The sequence below is a fragment of the Hylaeus anthracinus genome, unplaced genomic scaffold (genome assembly GCF_026225885.1).
Source record: "Hylaeus anthracinus isolate JK02 unplaced genomic scaffold, UHH_iyHylAnth1.0_haploid 11997, whole genome shotgun sequence".
NCBI lineage: Eukaryota > Metazoa > Arthropoda > Insecta > Hymenoptera > Colletidae > Hylaeus > Hylaeus anthracinus.
This window is the reverse complement of record NW_026534344.1, coordinates 3,008,010-3,018,391: the sequence shown is the minus strand read 5'-3', so window position 1 is coordinate 3,018,391 and position 10,382 is coordinate 3,008,010. Positions and strand designations below refer to the sequence as shown.

General features: G+C 49.5%; 1 protein-coding gene and 1 long non-coding RNA gene across 2 annotated transcripts in view; both read left to right on the top strand.

The window, feature by feature from the left end:
- The window catches only part of LOC128889449 (uncharacterized), a 24,209-nt gene extending 21,021 nt beyond the window's left edge, over positions 1 to 3,188 (top strand). The window contains exon 3 of the long non-coding RNA XR_008460445.1: positions 2,808 to 3,188. This is a non-coding gene — a long non-coding RNA (uncharacterized LOC128889449). The remainder of the gene's footprint in view (positions 1 to 2,807) is intronic.
- The window catches only part of LOC128889383 (uncharacterized), a 69,214-nt gene that overhangs the window by 35,546 nt on the left and 23,286 nt on the right, over positions 1 to 10,382 (top strand). The gene's annotated exons all lie outside the window — the stretch shown is intronic.

The following is a 10,382-nucleotide window of genomic DNA, read 5'->3' as shown; positions in this document are numbered from 1 at the left end:
ACGAACGCGGAAAGTTTCATTTGTATGAAAGATGCTTTTCTCATTACTCTACGAACACTTCGACTTGAAAAGAATCGTAAAATCGAATATCAGTTCGGTTGGTGTTCGGTATGCGTCGCGCACAGCTGTTTCACGACGCAAAACAAACGCGCACCGGTCCCGCGTTCGCCGCTCCAATCCGTAATTGATCGTAAACCCGAGGATGTCTCGCGGTTTTACGAGCAAACTCGGTTTAGATGCGTTTTCCTGGGAGCCCCGTGTCCCTGTTTCATTGAATTTCTCGGTATCGCGGCCTCTCGTCTCCGTTTCAACTCCTGCGATCGGATTTCAATGAATATTCATAGACGAATTTGTGAGTACAAACGGATCGTCGATAAGAGTAGCAAAATAATATTCGGTTACCGATGATAGAACACGGGAGTGGCTCTTACTGTTTTGGTCGTAAAAATAAATTGATAAACGGTGACGAAATTAAATACAATCGAAACTCGTTTAAAATTGATTGCTTCGGAAAACGTGAAATAGGAAAAAGTGAAATTTGGTCCGATTTAGAAACGGAAATCGACGCGAATCGGTGGACGAATCAAGCGAGATCACGACAGCGTTTCACGGGGGAAGTTGTGAACTCAAAATCGGCGATATTTCCGATAAGAGGATCGGCGCTTGTCGACCGAAGGGTGGTGGGCTCTCGTCCCCTTTCATCGCGAACGTTGGCGTCGGTGTCGACGTTGACGTCGACGTCGAAGCGGTGGACTGACATCAAAGGCATAGTATATAAATCAATTACCGACGACAAAGCGACGCCAGCGACCGTGCTGTGCCAGGACGCGCCGATACGTCGACGGTTCTGCGCAAACTCGATTATCGATACACCTCGAAGGTCGATGCCTCGTCGACTACGTGCCGCTATCGATAATCGGAGCTAAGGGCGCAACGGGAGACAGGAAAGGATGCGAGAGTGCTCATCGCGTACTGTCTAATCCACTCACGTTAAAAAAGTGACTTGTACTATGTCACGATATTCCCTGACGCGTCATGTTAATATTTCGACGAATGAAAAAAATAATTTTCATAAGATAATCATCTTCATAAATATTTTAATTAGCACAGCCCCGTTAAAATTCCGCGAGGAACGGTCCCGTGTCGCACGATTTTACTATTCACTTCTCGTGCGCAACGTCTTTGCGGATTTCGAGCGAGTGGTACATCTCGCCGACCGTGAAGGGAAGCTAGCATAGGTCAGACGGGTACACCTACGTGACCCACATGAGATCCGTTTTTCCAGAGAGTTCAAAGGTCTGACGCGTCACGTGCACGCGTCAACGCTGGAAAGCTTGTCGTCGTTTTACGGCTACGACACGGACCAACCTTTTCCGTCGGGCGATCAACAGCTGCATGCCCCTATCGATAAAGCATTTTATGGCCCGCAACGGTCAGATATCATTTTCCACGGCTGGAACAGTCTTACGATATCTTCGACCTCGAACAGCTCTACAGCAGAGTTGACGATTCAACTGTACCTCGAGTAAATAAATGATATGATTTAAAAAGGTACTGCAGCATTCGTCTACCTTCTCTTACTAATTGCAAAGGGGTTGACCCGTTCGGAGACAATTAACGCGGGTCCACCGCGATTTCGTGCCTCGAATCGTAACTTTCAACGCAGTCGTTGTAACTTCGATACGAGGTGAGCATGTTTGCATTCTGGTGCTCGCGGCGACGTGCTTCGCACGTTTACGCGGCAAGTTGTTGAAAGCTGCAGCGTAACCGAGCGTGCTTGGTCGTTGGGAAATGGTTGTTGCAAACTTTGAGGTCGTCGAGAAATTTGTCGCTGCGATTTCGGTTCTCGAGAGTCTTCCTTCGCTGAAATTCGCGACGATTTTGTCCGCAACCGCTGCTGTTTATACGACAAATAAATACTACGATGTAGAGCATTGGATGCATGTTTACAAATATTTAATTTCTTATTAATCAAATTCCAATGGTACCAGGTGAGCTAATTAATTGAACTCGCGAATAGCAATTACGCGGTCGAAGGATCGCAACTTTTTACAACGCTGTGTCACGTTCGAGCGTGAACTCGCTCGCCTTTGATTCCCGTTCCGCGCCTACGGGGAATTTTTCATCCGAGAATTCCGAGGTTTCATTGATCAGGGGTTAAGTGGCTCGGTGACACCAATTAACCCCGCAGCGTACGATCCGCGTGATACGAATTACGTTGACGCGTGTTTACGTTCTCTGCGACGACTCTGCGCATCATCGACGCGCTCGAAACCAGCCGGAGAGCTTGTTTTCTCGTAAAATCGCTCTTCACGCGGTTATCGAACAGCTACGCGGGACTGGAGGCAACACGCTAACTCCTTCGTAAAAACTTCGACTGGTTCTCCGTGCAAATTATTTGTTAAACTTAAGACGGAACGATATTCATCGAAAGACGAATAATATTCGTTGCCACGCTGGCGCTCGATGGGGTTAATAGAAAGTCACGCGTGTATGTCACGACGGAGTTGCAACGCGAGCATAACGACTGACACGCATATCCGCGTGAGCTATATTTGGTTCGGTGCAGCTAAACGGCACGTTCCACTGCCACGTTTACCGCGTCGAATTCATATCGTTGCATCCGGTTGGGGACAATTTCGTGGCGGTGGTTATCGAGAGCGTTCAATTGCTCGTTCAACTTAACCACTTGCGACGCTGGCTTTGACTCGATCCGCGAATCGCGTCGCAACGTTTACCGTAGTCTTTCTCGATTCGACTATTGGCACGAACGTTTGCTATATCGTCCATTTTCTTGTCTGTTTCAGGTAAGCTGAAAACAAAGACTCGCGAGCTTCTTGGTAAGAATAGCAACGTAAGTTCATAAGCTTAGCGATTAAAGGTACATTGATCTTTTTGCTCAAATCACTATTGAGAGATTTCGTAGACGGACAGGTCTTCTTTGACGACCATGAGCATCAACAATCAATCATCTCGATGCTTACCAAGATCTCCTTAAATGGAAACGAATCCACGTTTACATCGACTGCCCATTCTCGTCGTTTTCAAGGAAGACTTTTGTGTCTACTTAGCAGCAATCTTTGGTTCTATAACAAAGAATCGAGCTGGAATCAGCCTCGTCTACACGTCGGCTGCGTTTCTACGCGCCTCGTCGCATATAAACGTTGACGACTTCTTTGTTCGCGCCCGTAGTCGCTGACCTGCATAAATTAACCGCGATACACTCGTCCATCGACGACTCCAGCGCTATTTCGTCGTTGAAGTCTCTCGAAGGAGACGTCGGCGTTCGAGCATTCTTCCACGAATGGGAAAACTTTAATGGCGACGTCGTGTTCAGACATAGCGTTGAAATTCATCTCCTTGAAGGACGTACAGCTTTCTTGCGAAACTTTCGGCGTACGTGTCGCGTCGACCGCCCTTTCGGTGTCTCTTTCTGTGAACAGCTTTGTAAATCATTTTTTTTTTTTTTTTCATTTTTAATATCGTATCTCTTTTTCTGCTCTCGTGTTCATTTTGATAATTCTACTCCGCGTATTTCTCGATACGTTGTGGTTAGAATGTTTCCAATTTGCCTGGGAATCGCAAATATTAATTCCAGTCGCGATTTCCTAAAAAGCCGCTGCGCTTTGAAAAATCAAAGATGGAAGCTAGACTGGTCGGAGGGGGAGTTTTCCTGGCGAAAACGATGACAATCGGAGGCGGGATTCGGCGAACCGGAACGGAATAGGAGCCGGAATAATCGTGGCCGATGCGCGGCAAGCAATCGGCAGCCTCGTTACCAGCTGCCGGCTCGTTAATTAACCGCGATTACGGGGGCGGCGGTGCATGCGAGAGAGCACAGCTCGCTCTCGCTTCTCCGCCACCCTCGCTTCCCTCGGCCCACAGTCCCATGTCTCTCGTTACACTCGCCACTTCTCCGCACGACAAGCCTCACATCCGAATAACCATCCGTCCGTGAAATCGTTACGACTCTGCACTCCGCATCGGTAAATCCTCTTTGTGCGTTTTTTTCGCCGTTACCCCTCCGCTAGCGTTCGAACAAGCGGTGCTTGCGGAGGGCACCCGCGCTTTCGAGTCTGCTCCTAACGATCGTTACGCAGGGATCGGAGTCGCGACGATTTTCACAGTTATCGTCGAAACCACCGTTTTGAATCATACGAATGCTATGACAGTATTCGATAGATTTTGCAATCATATGTCCAACCCTTTTTTTTTTTTAGTGGAAATCGAAGTTTGAGCTGAAGTAAACGCACGCTCGTTCTCGCGATAATTACACGAAAAGCAATTTATTTTACGTATCGGAATCGAATCCTGTAACCGAATCGGATCCGTGACTACTTACTGAACTGAACCCCGTCTCCAGTCGTGGGACATCGGGAACGCGTTCTCGAAAGAATTCGAGCGACGCGCGAGCGTGCTGCAACGCTATCCGCGAATAAACGCTAGGATTTCTTTTCGGTGCCAAGGATTTCCAGATAAATGTGTTTTCCGAGCGACGAGTGATTAAAGCGTTCCCTCTCGCGCATCCGTGTCACCCTCTCTCTTCCCCCGCCCCACTCCCGTTTCCTCTTCCTTTTTTCCTCCTGTCAGCGATGCAGCGGAGCGTCTCTATCTTCGCGCTTGAAAAGGATCGCAAACGTCCTTTTCCCGCCTGCCGCTTTAACCAACCGAGGCGTTCTTTTTACGGAAAATGCGGCTTTTAAATCCCGATCCACGTCGTTTCACGGCGGAAAACCGACTGCTGCTACCTTTCTTGGGGAACCAGGAGGGACGAGCGGGGTGGGAGAAAGAGGAAAGCAGGATGGAACGACGCGAAACGGAGGCTTGGATCGAAACGGTCGTCGTCGTCGTCGTCGTCGTCGTCGTCGTCGGGTATCTACCTTGCCTCTATAGTTGCTCCCTCGATGGATAAGTCGAGACCGAGACCGAATCTTTTATTAAAAATATCCCTGAAAAGCAGAGTAGACTCGCCAGAGGGAAAATGGTACGGCTGGCTCCCGACAATGGGGCAGAGCCGAACGGAACACAGAGGTTAAAATTCTTTGCGCTCTGTCTTCGCGGAAGAATTAATCTAGCAAAGTGACACGGACCAGTTCTCTCGGCTCTTTCTGTCTTGCTTCGTCTGCCTGGACGGTCACTGTTTGCGTCCAAAGTAACGGACGTTACTAGAGCGTGCCGTAACTCTCCGATGTAGGCAGTCTTCTTAGCTTTTTCCGTGTTAGATTTTCGAATACTTTTACATTTCTTTTCGATATAGAGGAGCATTATATATTATTTATCCGTGTGAAAAGTATTAGAAATCGTGGCTCGATTGATGGTTCGAGAATAATCGTCCAACAGGTCGTCGCGTCCATGGGAAAAAGGACGTAGGACAAATCGTAGAGTCCCGCGGCCCTCGTAAGGATACGTTCGTCGATAGATTTCCATCCAACGGGTCTGACCGTTGCAGAGATTGGAATCGCGAAAGGGGTCGGACTGGCGCAGATGGAACCGAGAAACTTTCCCACTTTTAGCTCGGCGAATCCCACCGGCGTATAGTGTGTACTTGGCGTGAAAAGTTCCCGTGCCCGTTAATCTTCGCCCCCTTGAAGTTTATCGTGCGTTACCTAGACCCTCCCAGCAAGTTTTCGCCCGAGAAACGGCGGAAGCCGGATGGTAGATAGAAGCAAGGTTTCCTCGCCGTTTCCTTGGCTCGGTTATCAAGAGCCGCGAAACTTGCCCGCGCTGCCGAATAAATAATAAGAGGAAGGCAAAAGTTGACCGCGAATGCGCCGAGCCCCGACTTACCGGCGCCCCGTTTACTTCAAATTTGTACGCTCGAGCCTGTGGAAAAAACGTTCAACCCTCCATCGGATTTTAGAACATATAAAATGGCAGGGTTTTATTAAATTTATAAAAAATCGTCCAGTGAAGGGTCAGCTTTAAATTTTCCAAAACTGTCGTCTAATTTGAGCGGTAGTCTTTGGATCGATACAGAAACATACCGAGAGTGGCTACGAGCCAGAAGACGATATCGATTCCTCGCTGCACTCTCGAGTCACCCCCGAGCGATCCTTTATTCCACGCCGACTTTGTTATCAGCCGCTCGGAGAAGAGCATCGCTCGGCCTCGTATTTCTTTCTTCCGGTACGTTCTCGCCCACTCTGCGACTCGATCGAGATAAGCGCGAGCGCTGACGCGACGTCGTCGCTGCTGTGGGACTTCTTGCTTCGCGTCTGCCACCCGTACACCGTCTCGCAAAAACCGAACGTCGCTCGAAACGGTTGTCCGGACTCCGCGGTCGATGTGCATCCAGACGCCCTGTCGTTGAAGATCGGGAAAATATTTCAATAGATTTAGCGATCAAGTGCTGGAGCAGCGCTTTATCTACAGAGTGCTCTCTACGTTACCATGGCTTATCGACAAAATGACCTGCATCGTCATACTTTATCGATATAGTGCTCTACATCGCTGATAGTAGACGGTCGAGTACATCCTTTCCTTCCTCGCTTCGGCATAGTTCGGCATCCCCCGAGGTCCTGGAATATTATGTCAAGATTTAAAAAACATCAACGATCGTCTACCTGCCAGAGAAGACGCGAGATTCCAGAGAGTTCGCACCTGATATATCGGATATTTCCTGCTCGAGGCTCGAACGAAGAAGCCAGTCACGTTATATCGGCAAGAACTCGACGACCAGATTCCTCCTCCTCGATGTTTTATGAATTTACAAGTCACCCGGCCGCGAGGATCGCCTGGATAGAGGCAATCTATCTCATCTTCCATGTCTTGACGTCGTTATCGAGAAATTCTCGCCGTGGGACACGGAGTAGGTCGATTCATCCATTCGACCCAGGCACACCGCTCGCTCTCCGGCTCGTTAATATTAATTAACGGCGGTGACATCACGGTCTCCTAAATATTTGATTACCCCGGAGGAGAGAGAGGTCGCGTCGCGGGTAGCTCGCTTTTCCGGCCCGTTGGGCGCCGCTAATCACCCTTTAAATTCGTTCCGAGCCCTCGGAAATTGAACGACTCCTGGGTTGCTTCCGCGCTCGCGCCAAAAAATGATTATCTCGAAATCCCCCGAGGAGATCCCAGCGCCTCGAGAACTTGCATTTTTCCTCCTTCGGCAACCGTCTTCCGCGTCGCGTTGAAATTACTCTGCCTGAAGGAACACCGTTCGGACGTCGGGAGATCAGGGTGCCGGTAGAAAAACCCTGACTTGCTTGCTCCTTGCAGCTTCGGGAAGGTGGTAATCTCTCTCGACGTCGCGTTCGAGCCGTGTTTCGCGCCACCGTTATTGACCGTGGGCCAACCCTCCGTTTTCCTCCTCGACCTCGAAGTCCCTGAAGTGCGTGCAAGAAGACTCGTCGGGAAGAAGGAACAGGGAATCGACGAGGGAGGAATTGCCTGCGATAGCAGAGCAGCGAAGTTCCCGTTCCAGGTTCTGAAAAGGGGTTCGCAGCGGGCTTGTACGAAGAAAATCGGAGGCTCCTCGGGAACATATTACCCTCTCCTTTCCATCCACACGGGGTCTAACCCAGATTTATTCGAGAATCACCCAGTGCAGTACTTCAAGCCTGCTTTAACCAAAAATTAAACTCGTGGAAAATATTATTTTACGCGGTGGAATGGCAACACAGGTTGCGCGTCACTGGTTTAAAGACGGGCAACTAGTTTCACAACTGTTACTCTCGTTTGTTGAACGAAAAGGCGGAGGGTGGTGCCGGATGGCGGCTGAAAGAGAGCACAAAGGGAAAGAGGACGCCGAAAACCTCGGGGTTGCTATAGCTCGAACATGCTGGTAAGAGAGAGAGAGAGAGCGGTACAACGAGCATTCCGAGGACAGACCAGAATGGCCCTATCGGAAAAGGGTCGATGCGGTTCCTGCTTCCTTCGCCTGCGGAAATGAAAGAGCCTGGCCCGATCCTGTCGCAACCTAGCCCACGACCTCCGCCTAAACTTTCCTAATGAATACACCACCGTGGACTGTTTACCCGGTGCATTTGTCGAGAGTCGAGCGTTGTGTCGAGTGGCATTCAAAGAGGGAGCCGAGAAGCTGCTTCGATATGAAAAGGAACGGCTGGCAAACTCGACTCCGAGAAGAGCTTCCGCTTTGTTGGCGGCGCGACATCGATGGCAGAGGGAACCCTGAGGACTCTCGTCGACGAACGGGACCGAGATTGCGCCGAGAAACGTCTACTCGAGCCGCTGCGAGACTCGAGGTGTCTTTGGACCACGGACCTGTTCACTGATAAAATATTGGGTCATCGATAACATGGATTTACAGAGATGGCCTCGAGCCAACGACACTTAAGTGAGATCGACTGTCATTTACAGCGGTATGTATATTTATGAAATAACAGTGGAACGACCCAAGAATGACTTTGCAACAACCTGGCCGATAAACTTCGTGACAACCCCATGGATACCATGGTACGAGTAGAAGAGCGTTCCAAGTTCCGGTCATGCGACAGAAAATTGCTAACGGTGTCCTGTCCGAGTGGCTCGAAAGGGGCGGAACCTCGTCGATGGAACGTTAGTTTTCCTAGTAGCCGAGAAAGAAAAAAAAAAAGAACAGAGCCACGTCATTTCCGCCTTTTCGTTGGTCTGTGTGTTCGTTTCTGTTATATCTGTCGTCGCTGTAAACTTTATCAACGAACATTTCCTTCAAGCGGTGCTGTCAACCGTGAAAAAAACCGGGGAGATCCGACTAAGAAGAGATTATCCTTCCGCCTCTGGTCGCGGAGATCCGTTAACGGGCGGGACCGCGAGCATTCGACGAACTTTACGCGTAGATAACGCCCACGAAAAGAAGTCGAGCCGGTTGGTTAACGACATTCCAGGATTCCCGCCTTTGAGAGCCCAGCAGTTCTTGACGCGCAACGGGGCTGAAGGCCTTTGTTTGTTTCTCGGAATTAACGGGACGCTTCCACCGCCGGCTGTAACGATAAAAAAAAAGAAAGAAAAGAAACTCTCGGTGCGGTAAGCTCCGCAAAAATGTCGCTCGAGCCGAGATTCAAACCCGATACGTCGACTCGTGAAAACTCGTTTTGTTGATGGACTCCTTTTGGAAGTCGCGAAGAACACCGCAAATCCGAGCGATGCTCAACGACGATTCGCCGTACTTACTAAGGTATTATCACGGAGACTTGTAAAATAGACAATGTGCCGCTGCCAAAAGTTGGCTACCACGGACTCAAAAGGTATGCGATACGCAAGCTCATTTTCTTGGAACCGTCGGGAGTCACGCAGAACAAAAGCCTCATCGGTTTTTATTAAATTCGGCCGTGTTTCAAAGGTTTTATGCGAATTTCCGCGTCCCGTGCCTCTGCTCGCGCGAAACAACGGCTCTATCCGTATTCGGTGAACCGTTGCTAACGAGCCTCCACTCATTCATCCGGCAACGTCACGCGTGTAACGCGATCACCGGCTGCGAATCGCGTTCCGTCGGCTGGGAATTCTATTAATACTCCCGCGTTCCGGTTTGCGCTCGTTGCGTTAATATTCGGCCGGATCGATTAACTCCGTTATTTCCCGCGGCACGATCGATCGAACGCTTAAAATCGGTTGAACGCCTCGCCGCTGTGATCGCGAAATCCGATGGAATTTAGAGACCGTTTCAAAAAGAAGGGAAACGTGGACTGGTGACGGTGCAATGTCTCTCGAGTTGTCACGAATCTTGTCTTTCAAATTGCATCGTGCTAGTGAAGAGTTTTAAGTTAGACGATTAACGTTCGATCGCTATGGAGGCTATTCTTGCGTGGGGATCGTTTCCCAAAGGGATTAAAACACCCCCTGTACATCGAAAACGACAAGCTTCGTAGAAATGAGATTTCTCGGGGGATGCGCACCTCCGCACGCAACTTGGAATCCCGTTTATCGATTCCCAATAAGCGTCGTGATTGCCAGCGATCGAGGTTCTCCCCCGCAGGGTTTACGATCCAACCTGTTCGCGACGGGAGGGCACGACCGTGTGCACCATTTCCAGCGTTTACAGCGGATTGACCAGCTAACGTGGGATTAAACGCGACCGTGTAAAACGATCGGGCGATCGAATGCGCAAATACACGTGTAACACCGCGAACAGCGGGACGCGTGCTCCTGCACACGATCCCCGTCATTTCCTCGCGCATACACTACCCCTCAAAAGTCTCTCGTGCCCATCCAATTGCTGTATCGTCATGCCTTCCTTGAATCGCATTATGCATTATCCTGTAATTATATCGTTTTTCCTTGCGTATCATTTGATTTGGTATTCCCCACGTTGATTCAACTAACCCAAGCACAGAATGCCTAATTGCTTTTATTTACCCTCTTTCGATCACTCTGTACTGTAGCTTCAATTCAGAACTTCGTTTATACCAAGGATGATTCAAAACCGTACTATATTATAACCC